The sequence below is a fragment of the Lissotriton helveticus genome, chromosome 6, assembly GCF_964261635.1.
Source record: "Lissotriton helveticus chromosome 6, aLisHel1.1, whole genome shotgun sequence".
NCBI classification, from domain to species: domain Eukaryota; kingdom Metazoa; phylum Chordata; class Amphibia; order Caudata; family Salamandridae; genus Lissotriton; species Lissotriton helveticus.
The window spans coordinates 1,468,147,000-1,468,164,958 of record NC_136067.1 but is presented as its reverse complement, the minus strand read 5'-3'; the positions used below and the strand labels follow the sequence as shown (position 1 = coordinate 1,468,164,958).

Genomic DNA, 17,959 nt, shown 5'->3' with positions numbered 1-17,959 from the left:
TGATCTAGTAGCATACCGTCTCCGAAGAATGAACCCACCTCCGCCACCCCTATATCTATCCATTCCTGTATCCTAGCCATTGTAATTCTACCACCCATGACTGGCAGCCCTAGTAGCAGGATACTGGATGCATAGGGGGGTGTGGTCGACGTGTACTGAAGGGCTTTTTTACGGAAGGATAAGTTACTTACCTGTAATCTTAGTTCTCTTCCAGGGGTATCCTCATCAAAGTCATAAGCACTGAATATTACCGTCCATGTGCGGGGACCCCGGAAATAATAAAGAATTATATTATATATGGTCGGGTGTGTTTGGTTTCGCTTTGCTCTGTAGCGCGGCGGAGGCGGCGTTCAGGCTGTGTGAGACGGCAACCTCTCGTCGGTAAACAAACCGTTGGGAACAGTAGCTGGGGTGCCAGCGGGAATAAAAGCGGTTTCACGAAAACAACAATTAATGTGATAATTAATTACCGCGAAAAACCCAGCGCACTTTAAATCCATACTCCGGCATACGCACGTACGGTGTGGTTTAACCAACAAGTCAAAATCACCCGGAAAGGAAGTTGGAGAGAGAGGCGACAGTGTAACCCTCTGAGAGATCTGAAATTCCTTAAAGGGACAGAGCAGCATTTCAAGAGCCGAATGAACACAGAGTGTTCACTAGGAGCAACAGACACATGGGAAGTCAGCGAACCTTGAAAAACACAAAGGAGCTGTCGATCCTAGAATCCAAATAAAGGACACACCTGGCGAAAGGAACAGAACATCAATAAGAATCATTAAAAGCCAACCCTGCCCAGTAAAAAATGGCAGACAAGTCTAGAAATCGCCAAATGAGGGCGAGCGAGTTATTAAATGATGACAATCCACCCATCACAATTATGAGATCTAAAGAGAATGGGGGAGCAACAGTAAAGGACAGAACGGCTTTAACCATAGTAAGAGAGTTGCAACAACAGCGTATCCAAGAAATAAATAAATGGTGGGAGAAGACCACTCTTGAAAAATATATCGAATACAAAAGACTTCCACGAGGATTGAGAATCCTTATAATGCCAACTCTGAATGACCTAGATAGGGATCTAATTAAACTATGGCAAACCGATACAAATTAATGTTCCTTCACGTTGATGAGAACCTTGATCATCCATGCCGAAAGAAAACTTGAAAAGATCACAAGCATAATAACGGCATTAGAAACTGAACTCGCGGATATCCCCACATCAGAAGGAAATAAGGAAATCATTGAGAATATGGAAAAAAAGGTAACCAAACATGAAATGGAGGTAGAAAAACGTAAGGCCAACAAATTTACTAGAGATAGGTTGGATTACACGAATGGGCGAATATACACATTCGCGCGTAAATACGACACTATGAGGAGTCATGTGGCAATGGACAAGAATACTGACACAGTCACTGAACCAACAGAAGAGGTGGATAGCTCTGAAGTGAGCTCTATTGAAGGAGAATCTATCAGTACACCACTGGATTTTCGGGGGGAAATACAGTTGGCACATATGGTCACGCGACAGAGAGGGAGAGGCAGACTCAATGCGTGGGGAAGGGAACAAAGACCACCAAAGAAAACCCCGACAAACAAAAAACCAGAAGGGGTGGAAAAAGAAATCAAACCAAGAAGAGGCAAAGGAAAGCTAAAGTAGCAATGAAGAAAATGATGATATCTGACATCATAGTTATAAATTTATCAAGCAGCAAATTATTAGACATACAACTAAAACTTTGGAACAGAGGCCTTTCATATTGCCCTACGAAAAATATGAATGTACCAAACGCACGCATTGACCTATACAAATTTTGCCGCAAAGTGAAACTGAAAAAATACTTTGCTGAAAAAGATCCTAGGAAAACACATGCCCTCAAGACAAAAGAAAAAATGTCCATTGTCACACAAAAGGACCTACCAGCCATGATAACTTTAACATCAATTAAAGAAACTCCTTCAGCAAGTCAAAAAGATAACACAATATCACCACAAATGGAGATTGAGTTCTGTGACACACTGGGAATACCCACAAATTTGGGAGGCGACAGTGGTTTGAAAAGAAGCTCAAGAATCTGTCCACAACTTCCACCGGGCAACAAGGTGGATTTGTTTCATGAACTAATGGTAGAAGAAATAACCAAGATCGCGGATAAATCGGCCAAGGTTTGAAGAAGAAACTAAATCTTTCACCACAAGAATATATAGCCATGTCCGAATTAAAAGACGATGCAACAATAATAATCAAATCATCTGATAAAGGTGGCAACCTAGTGGTACAGGATGTATCAACTTACATTGAGGAGGCTAATAGGCAACTCGACAACCAAGAACATTATGAACAACTAACAAAAAATCAAATGGAAGAATGGACTAAAGAATATCACTCTTTGTTATTAGGTTGGAAAGAAAGGGGCCTAATCGATCTAGATGAGTATTGCTATCTAAAAACAGAGAACCCAATTGTTGCTACGATATACTTTTTACCTAAAGTTCATAAATCCCTCATACGACCTCCAGGAAGACCAATTGTGAGCTCAATAGGTTTGTTACTAGAATCGACATCAAGATTCATAGACATATTTTTAATGAACTATGTGACAGCACTACCTTCTTTTCTGAGGGACACAATGGATTTCCTAAAGCGGATCTCTGATAGTGAATGGAAACCAACTTACCTCATGGCAACCATAGATGTTGCCTGTCTTTACACCTCAATACGCCACAAGGATGGTGTAAAAACTGTGAGGAATGTGCTAGGAGCACGCTCAGTGAGCCTTTTGGAACATACAGCAATGCTATTGGATATGCTTCACTACTGTTTAACACACAATGCTTTCCTATTTTTGGGGAAAATGTATCTCCAGAAGCAGGGGACCGCAATGGGGACATCATTTGCGCCCACTTATGCGAACCTCCTGATGGGGGCTTGGGAAAGAGAGGTGGTGAAGAAAACAAAGACGGATCCAGAATAAAACTTTGGTGTCGTTTATTGATGACCTGTTCATCATATGGGAAGGGGACAACAACTCACTAGAACTATTTATTGAATCCCTGGAGGTAAATGATTTTAATCTACACTTCACCTCAAGCATTAGTTCCACAAGTCTCATCTTTCTAGATGTAGAGATATTCGTAAAAAACAACAAACTTTGCTCCAAGAGTCACAGGAAAGCAACATCATGCAACAGCATCCTCCACGCGAATAGTGGACATCCTGTGAAATTGAAATGGAGCATTCCATATGGCCAAATGCTACGAGCAAAAAGAAATTGCTCTGAACAAATGGATCTAGAGGAGGAAATAAACAAAATGAGTCTTCGATTTCTTGAGAGGGGATACCCTGAAGAAGTAATATCCTCTGCAAAATCAAGGATGACAATGAAAAATAGAGTGGATTTGCTTGTACCGAAAAATCAAAGGTCTGAAAACATCATAGACATGGGAGGTAATCATGAGAATGAAGTGACAAGATTAATCATTGATTTCGACAACTAAAGTAATGAAATGAAAAGGGCATTGCAAAAACATTGGAAAATCTTGCTCCTGGATGAAACTTTGAAAAATAACTTAACAACCTTTCCAAGCATTACTTACCGGAAAACTTCATCTCTAAGAGATATCTTAACACAAAGTCATCTTGAGTTAAGAGAACCTGACAAACAAACTTGTTTAACAGCTCCTGGGTTCTGGAAGTGCTACAAGTGCAAAGCCTGTGAGCAAGGCGTGAACATCAAGGAGTACAAACTTCAAAACGGCAAAATCGAGAAAATAAAGGACCACATCACGTGTGAATCCAAATGTGTGGTCTACAGATTACAATGCCCCTGTGATAAATCCTATATCGGGAGCACGATCAACAAATTGAAATTAAGAATATTACAACACCTAAGGGCAATTAAGAACAAAGACCCTAGCTACCCGATGGCCACACATCTTGCCAAACACCATCAGAGTAACCCTGCCTTATTGAAATATTCAGGAATCAAATTAACCAAAATCTCGGAGAGGGGTGGAGATCGAACTTTACAACTTCGAAAACTGGAGTCCAGAATGATATTAGGCATGGGAACGGAGGTCCCATTTGGACATAATTTAGATGCCGAATTGTTTGTACATCTGTAAAAACAAGAGGAGGAAATGGTAGAGAAAATGAGAGATCTATTTCACAAAGCAGAGAAGTGTAAGAATGGTATAAATAATGTAAATAGAAGTGAGGAAATTTGAAATTGAAAACAACATATCAGCCAGAACCCATAAACCAAAATATTATAGCATCCCAGGGTTTGTATATAGTTACTATGAATCTTTGTTAAAGAGGAAACGGACAATAATGGAACAACATAGAATGAATGGGTGTGTAGGATATGAACAAAGCGGATATAAAACCATGTACTTTACATAAATCTTGAATGTTCATTTGCTTCACCCAATCAAATACAGCCATATAAACTAGCAACTAAGGAATATGTACATAATTATGGAACATTTAAACAGACTGTAATCATCAATATGTAAATAGTGTAAATATATACGAGTGGAACTAGAATTTGACTTTGAAAGTATGTTGAAATATAATTTTGCCCGGGATTGTGGATTTAACATGAGTACTTTACTGAATAGAGTTGAATAACAATGGATTCATTAACTATCATAAAACCATAATAGTAAATAGAAATGGGATGTAAAAATTGTAAAATTGTAGAAATGTCAATATGTATATATTATAATTTGGTTTTGAACAAACAGAGTACTTTACGTGAATATTAAAATGTAAAATGGCTGCTTTAGTATGCCGGCAAACAACTGTGCAGGGTTGTTGGTCTAGATGACCAAGGAAAGGGAAGAGGGTACTTACACTGAGCACTTTAAAAATGAGGTCTAGACCCGAGGACTCTATGGTCCAGTAGAAGGCTAGGAGTAGCCGAAACGCGTAGGCCATTATTTGATGCACGTTATTTTGCACATGGTGTGTAAATAAAATATCTGTGAAATGACCTGTTGCTGTGCCGTGACTTCATCCGTGGTAAGAAGAGACAAGGATATATATATATATATATATATATATATATATATATATATATATATATACACACACATATATATATATATATATATATATACACACACACTACTGGCGGTCGCCAGTAGGTAGTTATAGTTAGGATTGGCTACCATAGGAAATTCGCAACATTCTATTGGGAATAACTCTGGCGCCGGTTGAGGAATTTGCGTGTAATTTTCCCAAATTTTGGCCAGCTCCGCTCCGCTCCTTCCCTGGAAGTTTCGGGGGGATTCGTGGAGTGAGGGCTGACAAAAACAGGGGGTCCCAAAACATGTTTTCCCCATGTTAATTTCCATAGGACGGTCTGGCAAGTCTACAGCCCGAACCGCTGAACGGAATTACGCCAAACTTGGCAAAATTGTAGGGACTGGTACGCAGATGTGCCTTTGCTATGTTTGGTGAAAATTGCTCCAGTGGTTTTTTTGAAAATTAACTTCAAAAACACATATATATCTATATGCGCTCTCCGAGCGCTCACAGGTGCGCGTACCAGGGAGCACACCCGGCGCGCTACGGGAGTGCGCGAGCGGATAGCTGATTGGCTGTCGGGTGTCTGTCAACATTCTAAACAGTCCGGAGAGTCCGCCATCTTGTGTCTCGGTAGAATTGAGACACAAGAGGTGAAAAAGAAAGGGGGAAATAATTAAAAGGGGGCAGAGTAGACACCCCCTGACCCCCTAAGTTTTCTGAGGGGGGCCTAGAAGGACCCTGAAGGGCAAAAAAACTTTTTTTTTTGTTGAAATTTTCGCGGGGTAAGCGCTGGGTGCGTTCCCAGGTGCGCGCTCCGGTACGCGTACCACAGGGAAAAACAGTGCAAAAAATTATAGTAAAAAAATTATTTAGAGTGCTTAGAGGTAGGGTAGCTCTGAAAAGAGCTGTTGTGTTATGTGGGTGTTTTTTGTACCTACAAGTAGGTACCAATGCAGAGTCTTATATTCAAGAGGAAAACTCTATTCCCCTCATCTGTAAAATGCACACCATCTCTCCAATAGATGTCTTGCATGTTGTAACACAAGTTGTTGTGGTAAATGGAACCCATACCATAGTCTCTGAGGTAAGCAGAAACAGATTTATTTACATGTTTCCTTGCTTTTTCAATCTGTGGACAAAATTGGTTGGACCAGTTCCATTTTTGCCTTTGGCATATATTAGAAAATACCAAGGCAGATTTTGGAAAAAGTGACATCAATTGCCCAAAGATGTCCTTTAAAAGCATTTCCAGACCTACCCCAGTCAAAGTGCCCAAGTCATTGCCACCACAGTGCACAATTATAAGGTCAGGGTGTGGTAAATGCATAAAGGATTTTACCAATGGTATCAATTGGTGACTTCTCAATCCTCTCTGTCCAATCCATACAATGGCCACATTTGGTAAATCAAGGTTGTAAAAACCTCTGTTAGCTGCGTATTTTTGACTCCAGTGGACATAGCTATGACCCACAAACCAGACCTTTTGCATGTTTAAGGTAGATGTGCTTCTAGTCAGATGAATTGTGGAAATGAAATGGCAGTTTGATTATGAAAAAAAGTGCTTGGGAATCAGTGCAGTTGATAAACCAGAAATGATTGGTGCTTTCTTAAAAATCTCCACTGAAAATTAGGCTGCATGCTTTTTTTTTGTAAGAAGTCATTTAAATGGTTGAGAAAAAGTCATTTAAAGAAACATTGCATTTCATTAGCTAGTAGATTGAGAGGTCAAACAACCTTGATGGATTTATTTGCAACATAGTATGATGAACTTGTGAACTGTGTGCTGGTTTAAGAGGGAGTTACCATGGTTACTTGGTGAATGAGCACTGGGGGGATGGGTGAATGTTATGTGAGTTTCAAAGTCTTGAAATGTACAACCAATTAAAATGTGCAGTTTGGTTTTGAATTTATGTGGGAACAATTTTAATCGGTTAGGTAAGAGAATATGGGTCTGAAATGAGAAAGAATCTATGCCATTATTCTTTTCTTCCTCTCTTTTCCCATCCTTTGCTCTTTCACTGTTTTCCCTTCCCTTACTGTCCTTACTCCACTTAACTAATTCCTTCTCTTACTCCCTCTGTCCTCTTACTTCTACACTCCTCTTACCTCATTCTCTCTCTGTTAGCCTCATTCTCTCTGACCCCTTAGTCTGTCACTCCTCTTCTATCACACTCACTCCCTATAACACAGCCACACTTCCTCACTTATGTTTCTTTCCTCTCTCACTCAGGGCCTCATTTATGAGAAATGACGCATTGCTGCGTGAAAGCAGCGATGCATCACTTCTCAGTGCGCTCTCCTTGCGACATTCCTGATTCGTCATATTTAATGTAGGACGTATTATGTCGCAAGGAGTTGCAGATACGTCAGTATTTCTGACGTATTTGTAAGCGCAAAAGTGATGCATTGCTGGAGTGTGTCACAAAAGTGACGCAACTCCAGCAAAGCATCCTTTCACATGGGGCCAGCCCCATGTGAAAGGGCCTGCGTCAGTCTTACGCCTGCTGTGAGGCAGGCGCAAGATTTTGACGCAACGGTATCCTAAAAGTGACGCAGTGAAATCTCATAGATTTCACTGCCTCACTTCTATGACCCCTCCTTGCGTCAATACGCCGCCTTTGCATACATTACACCTGGCTCAGGTATAATGTGGCGCAGGGGTTTACAAAGTGACGCATCTACCTAGATGCGTCACTTTGTAAATATGACTCAACAAGGTGCATTTTTTACAGCACTGGTGCGTCACAAAAAGTGACGCACCGGCGGCGTAAAAGTGACGCATGGCCTCATAAATGAGGCCTTCAGTCTTCTACTCATGTGTCATATTTAATGTATGACGCATTATGTCGCAAGGAGTTACAGATACGTCAGAATTTCTGACGTATCTGCAAGCGCAAAAGTGATGCATTGCTGGAGTGTGTCACAAAAGTGACGCAACTCCAGCAATGCATCCTTTCACATGGGGCCAGTTCCCCATAACAAAGTAGCTGATCACATTGTCTGTATTTAATTGTGGCTTCAATAAAAGCAGGCTGGATATTAGGGCTCAGCTCTTCTGGTCGCCCCCTCACCGATATAGTTGCTTCTCCAGTTGAAGTAGAGGCACCATCTCTTGGAGCCTCTCGTGCCAGAGCCCTGACACTCTCCCGGGCATAGTTCTGGGGATTCCTTCTCTCGACGTGGCGAATCATGGTAGAATTACCAAAACTGTACTTCCTTGTGGGGTCTCCTCTGGAAAGTACAGTATGGCAGATCTTACACTCCACCTTTGGAGCATTTACTTTCTTACGTCCCTCAGGAATGTCAAAAAATTTCCAGATAAAATGCTCCTTAACTCTAGGCTGAGGAGGCTCTTCATCAATGAATCCATCCGAGTCATCATTGCTGCTCGATGCTCTGGCAGCCATGATAATTCAACAATGATTAAGCAGCAAAAAGACCGGTCTTGCAGTCACAAAAGTGAAAAAGAAGTGAAGGAAATGGGTGGGGATTTCATTCTTTGTAAAAAAAAAAACTGTTAGCAACCAATGAAAAGTGTTATTTTAAGGTCACATGCGCGCACCGGAGCGCTTCCGGGGGCGCTTACGTGGCGCAAACGTAGGCGCTTCCGGGGGCGCTTACGCGGCACGCCTGAGTGACGTTCTGGTAGCTTTACGGAAATGGAAAATCATTTTCATTTCGTAAATCAAAAATACTGCTTTTAGAAGTATGGTACTGAATGTCTTGCATTATTATTTACTTTTCATACATATTTTTTTTACGAAAGCAGAAATAGCGCTCTCGCTGCGCTCTCGGGAGAGCTTACCGGTGCGCGCACCCTGAGCGCCCCAAGTCAAAATGATACGGGTAAGCTTACCGGTGCGCGCACCCTGAGCACACCAGGAAAAAATTATTTGAAAAAAATATACGTTGAACAAATATATATTTTAAAAAATATATAATTAATACTTATAAAAAACAGCTAATAAATAAAAAAAAAATCGTAGGTTACCCAGTCGATATACAAAGGAATTTGCTTTTTAAAAAACAATGAAATTCACTGAAAAAAACATAGGTTTCACAATCGTTATAGTTAGGAATTAGCTTTTAAAAAACCTTTGAAATTCATTAAAAAAAACATAGGTTTCACAATCGTTATAGTTAGGAATCAGCATTTAAAAAACCTTTCAAATTCACTGAAAAAACCGTAGGTTTCACCCCAGTTATAGTTAGCTGAACATTTTACTCATACAAAACCATTGAAATTCCCACGTTATAGTTAGTTGGACTCACTATAACTCGCGCGCCCGCAATCCACTGCTGATGATGTCACATGTTACATCATTCATGACGAGCTGTATGCTAATTGGCTGTCAACACTCCAAACCAGGAAGTATTGTCAGCCATCTTGTTGTGCCTCGGTAGAACCGAGGCACAAAAAACCTAAGAACAAAACACCCAAAACACGAAAAGGGGGCAGGGTAGAAACACCCTGACCCCCTAGGCCTGCTTAGGGGGTCCCACAAGGACCCCCGGGGCCCGCCTCCCTTTTAAAAAAAAAAAAAAGAATATCGGCAAAATCTGCGCGGGGTGCGCAGATCCTGGCGATAAAAAAAAAAAAAGAATTGCGGGCTCCCGCGCTTCGTTAATAATAAGCCAAGTCCCGGGGGCAATGTTGCTATGGGAACGGGTCTCAGAGGGGCCACCCAGCCCCCCTCAGCCCAGGGGACCGCCACCTCCGGGGCTTCATTAGAATATATGCGGGCGGTGGGGCTAATGGCCCCCCGCAGCCACCTCCCGGGGGAACTAAGAGTTTAAATTTGAGGGTCCGTTACGGACCCCCATGCCCCGGGGACCACCACCCCCGGGGGCTTTGAAAATGTTGGGAGGGGGGCTGCGTGGCCCCCCTCCTGGAGCCTTGTCGTGGCCCAGGGGACCGCCACCCACCAGGGTCGGCTCCTGCAGTGTCCCGGGGTGCCCAACCCCGGGACACTGTAGTTTGCTATGGCGAGGCGGGAGCCACGAGGCTTGGTTTGCATTTTGAAAGAGAGAGCAGGGAAACCTGCTCTCTCTTTCAAAATGCAAACCAATTTGCTTTTCCACACGGGGAGCTGCATCTTAGCAGCTCCCCATATGGAAAAGCAATGCCGGCTCCCGCAGGAGGCGGGGAGCCGGCTGGGACCGTGAGGAGGATTGGCGACCCCCTGCCGTCCCCAACGAGAGGCCAGGCCCCGGGGGACGGGGTCCCTGGGGCCATAAGTGGGCCGGGAGGGAGGTCACGCGGCCCCCCTCCCCAAAATAAAAAAATATATATATTTTGTTTTTTAAAAAGGCTGGCCCCGGGGGATGGGGTGTCCGGGTCCATAAGTGGCCTGAGGAGGGGGGCAACGCAGCCACCTCCAAAAGATAAAAAAAATAAATAAAGGCCATGCACCGGGGCTGATTAAGGCCTTGGGAGGGGGGCCACGCGGCCCCCTTCCAAATTATTTTAAAAAAAGGGGGTCAGGCCCTGGGGGATGGGCCAAAAAAATAGGAAAATAAGAGGGGCCACAGAGCCCCTCTTCTTTAAAAAAAATTGAAAACAAAAAAACGGCATCGCGGAGACCCCGCCCCCTCACTGCAGCACTATGCAAACACGCCCCCTGGCACGTTTGCAGATGGGGGACGAATTCCCCTTGAATACTGGGGATCCCTGGGGGCCAACTAGACCACCAGGAACCTCCAGTATGCGCCAGGGCGCTGCGTTGCAGAGAGGTGTTCGGAGGCCACGCCCCTTTTTACACCTCTCTGCAACGCAGCTCTGTGGGACTTAATGGCGGTAGCTGGTGGGCTCCTTGCACCACTGGAACCCTCAGTATTCAAGAGGAGTTAATCCCCCAACTTAAAATGCGCCACGGGCGTGTTTGCCCAGTGGAGAAGGGAGAGGGCGGGCCTGAGGTGATATGTGTGCAAACGCCCTGTGGCACGTTTTAAGTTGAGGAATTAATTCCTCTTCAATCCTGAGGGTCCTTGAGGGACAACTAGCCCACCAGGTACCTCCAGTGTGCGCCAGGGAGCTGCGTTGCAGAGAGGTGTTTAGAGGCCACGTCCCTTCTTACACCTCTCTAACTAGCCCACCAGGTGCTTCCAGAAAGCGCCACTGCGCTGCGATGCAGATAAGTGGTCCAGGCGTTCCCTCTTTTAACACCTCTCTGCAAAGCAGCTCTGTGGTGCTTACTGGAGGTACTTAGTGGGCTAGTTTGATCCTAGGGACCCTCAGGATTCAAGGGGACTTAATCTCCCAACTTAAAACTGACACAGGGCGCGTTAACACAGGGGTGAAGGGAGGGGATGGGGCCTGAGGTGACGTGTGCAAACACACCCTGTGGCTTGTTTTAAGTTGGGGAAGTAATTCCCCTGCAATTCTGAGAGCCCCAGGGGGCCAACTAGCCTACCAGGTGTTTCCAGTAAGCACCATTGTGCTGCGTTGCAGAGAGGTGGTCCAGGCCGTACCCCTTTTTACACCTCTCTGCAACTGCGCTTACTGGAGGTACCTAGTGGGCTAGTTTGACCCTAGGGACCTTCAGGATTCAAGGGGACTTAATCTCCCAACTTAAAACGGACACAGGGCGTGTTTACACAGTGGGGAAGGGAGGAGACGGGGCCTGAGGTGGCGTGTGAAAACACGCCCTGTGGCGCGTTTTAAGTTGGGGAAATAATTCCCCTTCAATCCTGAGGGCCCCTGGGGGCTAAGTAGACCCCAGGTGCTTTCAGTAAGCGCCATTGCACTGCGTTGCAGAGAAGTGGTCCAGGCGTACCCCTTTTTACACCTCTCTGCAACGCAGCTCTCTGGCGCTTACTGGAGGTACTTAGTGGGCTAGTTGGACCCTAGGAACCCTCAGGATTCAAGAGGACTTAATCTCCCAACTTAAAAAGGCCACAGGGTGTGTTTGCACATGTCAGCTCAGCCCCCCCCCCCCCCTTCACCAGTGTGCAAACGCTCCCTGTGGCACGTTTTAAGAGGTAGTTTTAATCCCCCTGCCCTATTATATACTAGGAGGTCATGCTAATAACAGGGGTACCCCAACACATAGTGTTCCAGAGTGTATGTAGGTGTTTTAACTGTATTCTAAGTGTCTTTTAGCATAGCACTGGCTCTAGGACTGGTTAGTCAGAGTCAGTTACCACCAGTACCCATCTGAAAAAGTTGAGGGTACAGGATGATTTTGCAACAAGGCCTCTTTCTGCTCCTCTGTTTGTTCTTTCTGCAGGCCTTCCTTCTTCCTGCACTTTTCTTCGTCTTTGAGGACTTCTGTTGCTTCTTTCAGCATTTTTTTTCTTCTTTCTGTATGTTTTTTCTTCTTTCTTTACATGTCCTACCTCTGTAGGCATAGTTAGTACTAGCATTTAAATAACTTTAAAATTAACAGAAAAAACCATAGGTTTCAGGTACGTTATAGTTACAAATTAGCAATTAAAAAATCTTTGAAATTCACTGAAAAAACCATAGGTTTCAGGGGCATTATAGTTAGCTGGACATTTCACTCGTACAAAATCATTGAAATTCCCCCGTAACTATAACTTGCGCGCCCGCAATGCACTGCTGATGACGTCACACATTACATCACTCATGACATGGTCAGTGACATCACTCATGACATCACTGATTACATCACTGATCATCCTTGTGATAGAGTGGCAGACCTCCTCTCACCCTAATATAACTCTTGATACACACACTTAAAAATAGAAACTAACATTTTTAAAACAATGGAGATACCAATACCAGTTACAAAAAACCTATTCAGTAATTCCAAGATCTACACACACATCCACTCAATCATCAATAGTTCTATACAGTCGCTCATACATATACTCACTCATGATATGTACTTATACACCTATACATCCAGTTACACACTTAATCTCATCCATAGTTACTCACACACATAGCCACACATGCAAACAAAATATCAAATATCCATTTAGGTATATATACAGTTATACACATTACCACACTTACTACTACAGAAACGTACACATACTTACTCTATTAAACAATCACTTATAGAAACACATATTTATACAGGAACTCTTCCAATCTCTCAATCTCACATATACTCACTTATATACACCAATACTCATATACACTAGTTTAAAACATATGTAGTTACTCATACAGACACTACTGAAGACAGTCATTCACTCACTAACACACACATACACACACTCATCCACCCATACAGTCCTGCACACATGCTGTCTTAAAAACACACACAGTGAGTCACTTAGTCATGAATCTATGCGCGAAGTAATACCCCCCTCCGAACCATACAGACACTCAGACTGATACTCAAAAAACCAACTAATGACCCATATAGACACTCCTGTAGCTACTCATCAACCCATGCAGCCAATTATACACAAAGTGAGAGACTGATACAGATATTTACATATTTAAACATTACTCGCTAACCCATGTATTTACTAAGATACACTTAGTTATACAATCAGTTGTATTTAAAAAACTATCCATTTAGACATTTATTTACCCATTTATTCTTCAATTGACCTTGAGCTATACATATATAAAAAATATTTAATTTTCAGACAGACACACATTCACTGGATGATGTCATCATAGATGTCTTGAGTGATGTCACTGACCAGGTCGTAAGTGATGTAATATGTGTCGTCATCAGCAGTGCATTGCGGGCGCGCAAGTTATAGTTAGTTGAACTAACTATAACGGGGGAATTTCAATGGTTTTGTACGAGTGAAATGTCCAGCTAACTATAACGCCCCAGAAACCTATGTTTTTTTTCAGTGAATATATATGTACATATATTATTTTTTCTCATACCAATGCAGCCCACATATAGGAGGTTAAACAATGCAATAATAAATCACTGCTTTTGTAAACACATAATGAATATATAGACCACAAGAGGGCAAGTGTCACTTGAACTCTCTTTAATGAGCAAAACTCATGAAAACTGAAAAAAAGCAAGCATTGTTAGCCTACAGGCTGCATTGTAAACCAATAGCATAGAAAATGAAAGCAACTGTACAAAAATCTGGCACTGTGCCTTTAAGGCAGCCATGACCCCTAGCTTCCCATCATGCCTCAGGGGTGACCGTAAGGTCAGTTGTTCTTTGCGGTAACCCAAAGGACAGGCCACAAAGATATATCTTAATAACACAACAGTCTAATTTGCCTGGGGAGGCGGGTGGGTTGCTTATGACTTTGATGAGGATACCCCTGGAAGAGAACTAGGATCACAGGTAAGTAGCTTATCCTTCTCTTCCAGGGGATCCTCATCAATAGTCATAAGCACTGAACAGAATAGCAAACCCATCCTCCACCCGCGGGCAAATCAGAACGAATGACCAAACCAACAAGCAGAATAAATCAGTTGTGGAACAGATTCCTCAAGGAGGTCTGGCCTACTTGGGTGTCTGCTCTGGTATCAGAAACAAGACAATAGTGCCTTGTATAGATCTCCAAGTGGCTGCTTTACAGATCTCGGAAATCGGTACATTGTTAAGGAATGCAGCATCGCTGCTTTTTCCCCTAGTGGAATGTGCTTTTGGTCTAGACCAAAGAGGCTTCTGTGCAAGCTGATAAGCTAGTTTGATGCATGAAACTATCCATCTGGAGATGGAACGTTTAGAGGCTGGAAAACCTGTCCTGATCGAACCGTAATTGATGAACAGTTGATCAGCTTTCCTAATTGATTTAGACCTGTCCAAATAAAATATTAAAACCCTCTTCAGGTCTAATGATCGCGATTGGGTCAATGGCAGATCCCTCTCCCTTCCCCAACCGGAGCACACAGTGGTGACGGATGCGTCCCTCCTGAGATGGGGCCACCACATGGGAAGAGGTGGAGATCAGAGGCCTCTGCTCTACAGTGGAGTCCCGGCTCCACATCAACCTTCTGGAGCTTCGGGGCAATCCGACTTGTACTGAATGCATTCCTTCCCTCTGTCCGGGGAAGTGTAGTGCAGGTGTTTACCTACAACACCACTGCCAAATGTTATTGCAACAAACAAGGCGGGTGGGGTCGTGGACCCTATGTCAGGAGGCTCTGTGCATCTGGACATGGCTGGAACATCAAGGCATTACCCTGGTGGTTCAACACCTGGCAGGTTCTCTGAACGCCAGGGCGGACAGACTCAGCCATCGGTGCTTGATGGATCACGAATGGCGGCTGAACTCGGACGTGGTACAAGGTCTCTTTCTGCAGTGGGGAGAGCCTTGGTTAGGTCTATTCGCCACCGCAAAGAACGTGCAAGGTCATCAGTTCTGCGTATTGGAATTTCCAAGGCGGTACTCGCTCGGCGAAAGTGCAATTGTGGTCTATTGTACGCCTTTCCGCCTATACCACTTCTACCCAGAGTGCTGAAGAAATTCAGACGTGACTGGGCCCAAGTCATTCTTGTGGCACCGGACTGGGCTCGAAGAGTTTGGTATCCCGAGCTACTCAGTATGAGCATGGATCTCCCGATCTGACTGCCACTTCGGGAGGATCTTCTGTCGCAGCTGCAGGGGACGGTCCTCCACCCGAACCTGTCCAGCCTCCACCTCCATGCGTGGAGATTGAGCGTCGACATTTGACAGCGTTCTATCTTCCTCCCGAAGTCTGTGATGTCATTCTGGCAGCCAGGCGTCCGTCCACTAAGACTGTATACGCCTGCAGGTGGAACAAATTTGTGCCATGGTTCACAACAAAGGCTGTGGATCTCTTTTCTGCCCCTCTTTCTGAGGTCCTTCTTTTCCTACTATCTTTGGTCCAGCGGGGCTCTGCTCTGGGCACTATCAAAGGTTATCTTTCGGCCATCTCCGCCTTTCTAAGGCTTCCAGAGCATTACACACACGTTTCCTCCCATGCCTTTCACAATGCCTCAATGGGACTTAAATCTTGTCTTGACCTATCTGATGTGCGCTACCTTTGAGCCCCTTCATAACTGTCCTTTATGTCTTCTCACTCTAAAGACAGCTTTCCTGGTCGCTATCAGCTCTGCCAGAAAAGTGAGTGAGCTCCAGGCTCTTTCTTCTAAACCTCCTTTCCTTTCTGTTCATCCGAACAAGGTGGTTTTAAGGACCCGTCCTTCTTTCTTGCCAAAGGTTGTCACGCCCTTCCACATCGGGCAGACCATCACTTTGCCACCTTATTTCCGCCTCCGCATCCTTCAAAAGAGGAAGAGAGGCTCCACCGTCTGGACCCAAAAAGTGCACTCTTGTTCTATCTTAAGTGCACACAACAGTTACAGGTGGAAGACCAGCTCTTTGTTGGCTACATAAGCATCAAAAAAGGTCGGCCGCGCACAAACGGACCATGTCTCGGTGGGTCGTTCTGTGCATCAAAGCATGTTACTTGTTGGCTAAGAAGGAGCCTCCTGTGGGGCTGCGTGCCCATTCTACCAGGGCAACGGCAGCCACTACTGCCTTGGGATGCGGCGTTCCCTTGCAGGACATTTGTCAGGCAGCTACGTGGGCCTCGCTGCACATGTTTACCAAGCATTACTCCACAACAATAGGAGAGAGTAAGGGTTTTTAACAAATCTGTGAGGTGGGAACTCCCGGTCCCCTTCTTAAGTATTCAACAACAAATGGAGGAGTACCCCCTGGAGGCGTAACAGAGAAAGGCTCTGTACCTAGAGCTTAAGGCTCAGTGAAGCACAGTGTGCCCAACCTTTTTGCAGGACAAAGCATGTCCTTTTAGAAGACCCCTCACTCACCAACCTGGTTGGTGACATGCTTCATCATCGGGGTTCTACCCCGAAGGCCGAGTGCCAACAGGGTGTGCTTCGACACCCGACTACAGTGGAGCGGGTATATTCTCTTTTTTATATGTGCAATAGTTCTAAGGGTGATAAGTGGTTTAAAAAGGGGTCAATACTTCTCACTGCAAGACTTTATTCCTGAGTGATTGAGCCCCCATAAAAAAGATGTGACACCTATGTCTAATTAGGTAGATTCCGGTGTCTAAGACGTGTAGTGTTTAAAAATAGCAACGTGTGCTATGTGATTTTAAAATTTAGGTCTACATGTTTCAACCATCTTGCGATTGTGGGTTTTCGGCAGGACCAGTGTGGGTGACCTGGGTGGTACGCACACGCTAAGGTGCGCCCTGCCCTCGATCACGTGAAAATTGTTTGGAACCACAAACTTGTGGACCTTTGCAAAATATAGTCTTCTCCCCAATCTGGAAGAAAAACCTGTAGAGGGAAAAAAAGGGGGGGGGATCACAGACAAGCAAACAAACATTTGTTGTACATTTAACATATATTGTGCGTATAGAGGTGGTTAGCAGAATTAGCTGCTCAGCTGCTCACCCATGCTAGTTGCTAGTATAGCACCAGGACACACCTAAATATGGTGGGGGAGGGGTGCAATTGGGTTCTTAGCAGGCTGTGCATAGGTGGTTGTTTCCCCAGGGCCTCTCATGGTAAGGGCCTGGCATGGCGCCTGGGGGTTTTTTTTGTTAGAGGAAAATGAGGGCAAAATGATTGTGCGGTAAACAATTGGGCCGCGGTAGTCAAAATGCTGTGGGATTTAAATATGTCTCACATACACCCAGGGCGCTACATCTATGAATCCAAGTGGTAGGAATTCCATTCCAAAGATGTAGCCCTGTGAAGCCCAGATTTATGTAAAACATTAGGCTTACTGAGAGAGCGGTGTAAGCCGCTTCATGGGCGTCCGGGTTCCAAGAGCTGTGCTCACGTCACCTGGATTGAAAAACACACAAGCGGGTACATACCGAAATGAGCGTCGTTGCGTCATCGCCCGTGTTTTGGTCAAGTCCCGTGGGAACATTGAAGTACGACTTACTTGTGGCTTCTGCTCATCGGACTGGAAACCTACCTGGTTCCTGTTCGGTACGCCCCGTGGAAGTCCCTAGCTGCCTGTGTCAGCGTCGGAGTTCGTGCCCTTTGTCACGTGGGACAAGGTAC

General features: G+C 44.4%; 1 protein-coding gene across 1 annotated transcript in view; it reads right to left on the bottom strand.

Annotated features, from left to right (window-relative positions):
* Positions 1 to 17,959, bottom strand: part of FAM98A (family with sequence similarity 98 member A) — a 360,584-nt gene that overhangs the window by 146,867 nt on the left and 195,758 nt on the right. The gene's annotated exons all lie outside the window — the stretch shown is intronic.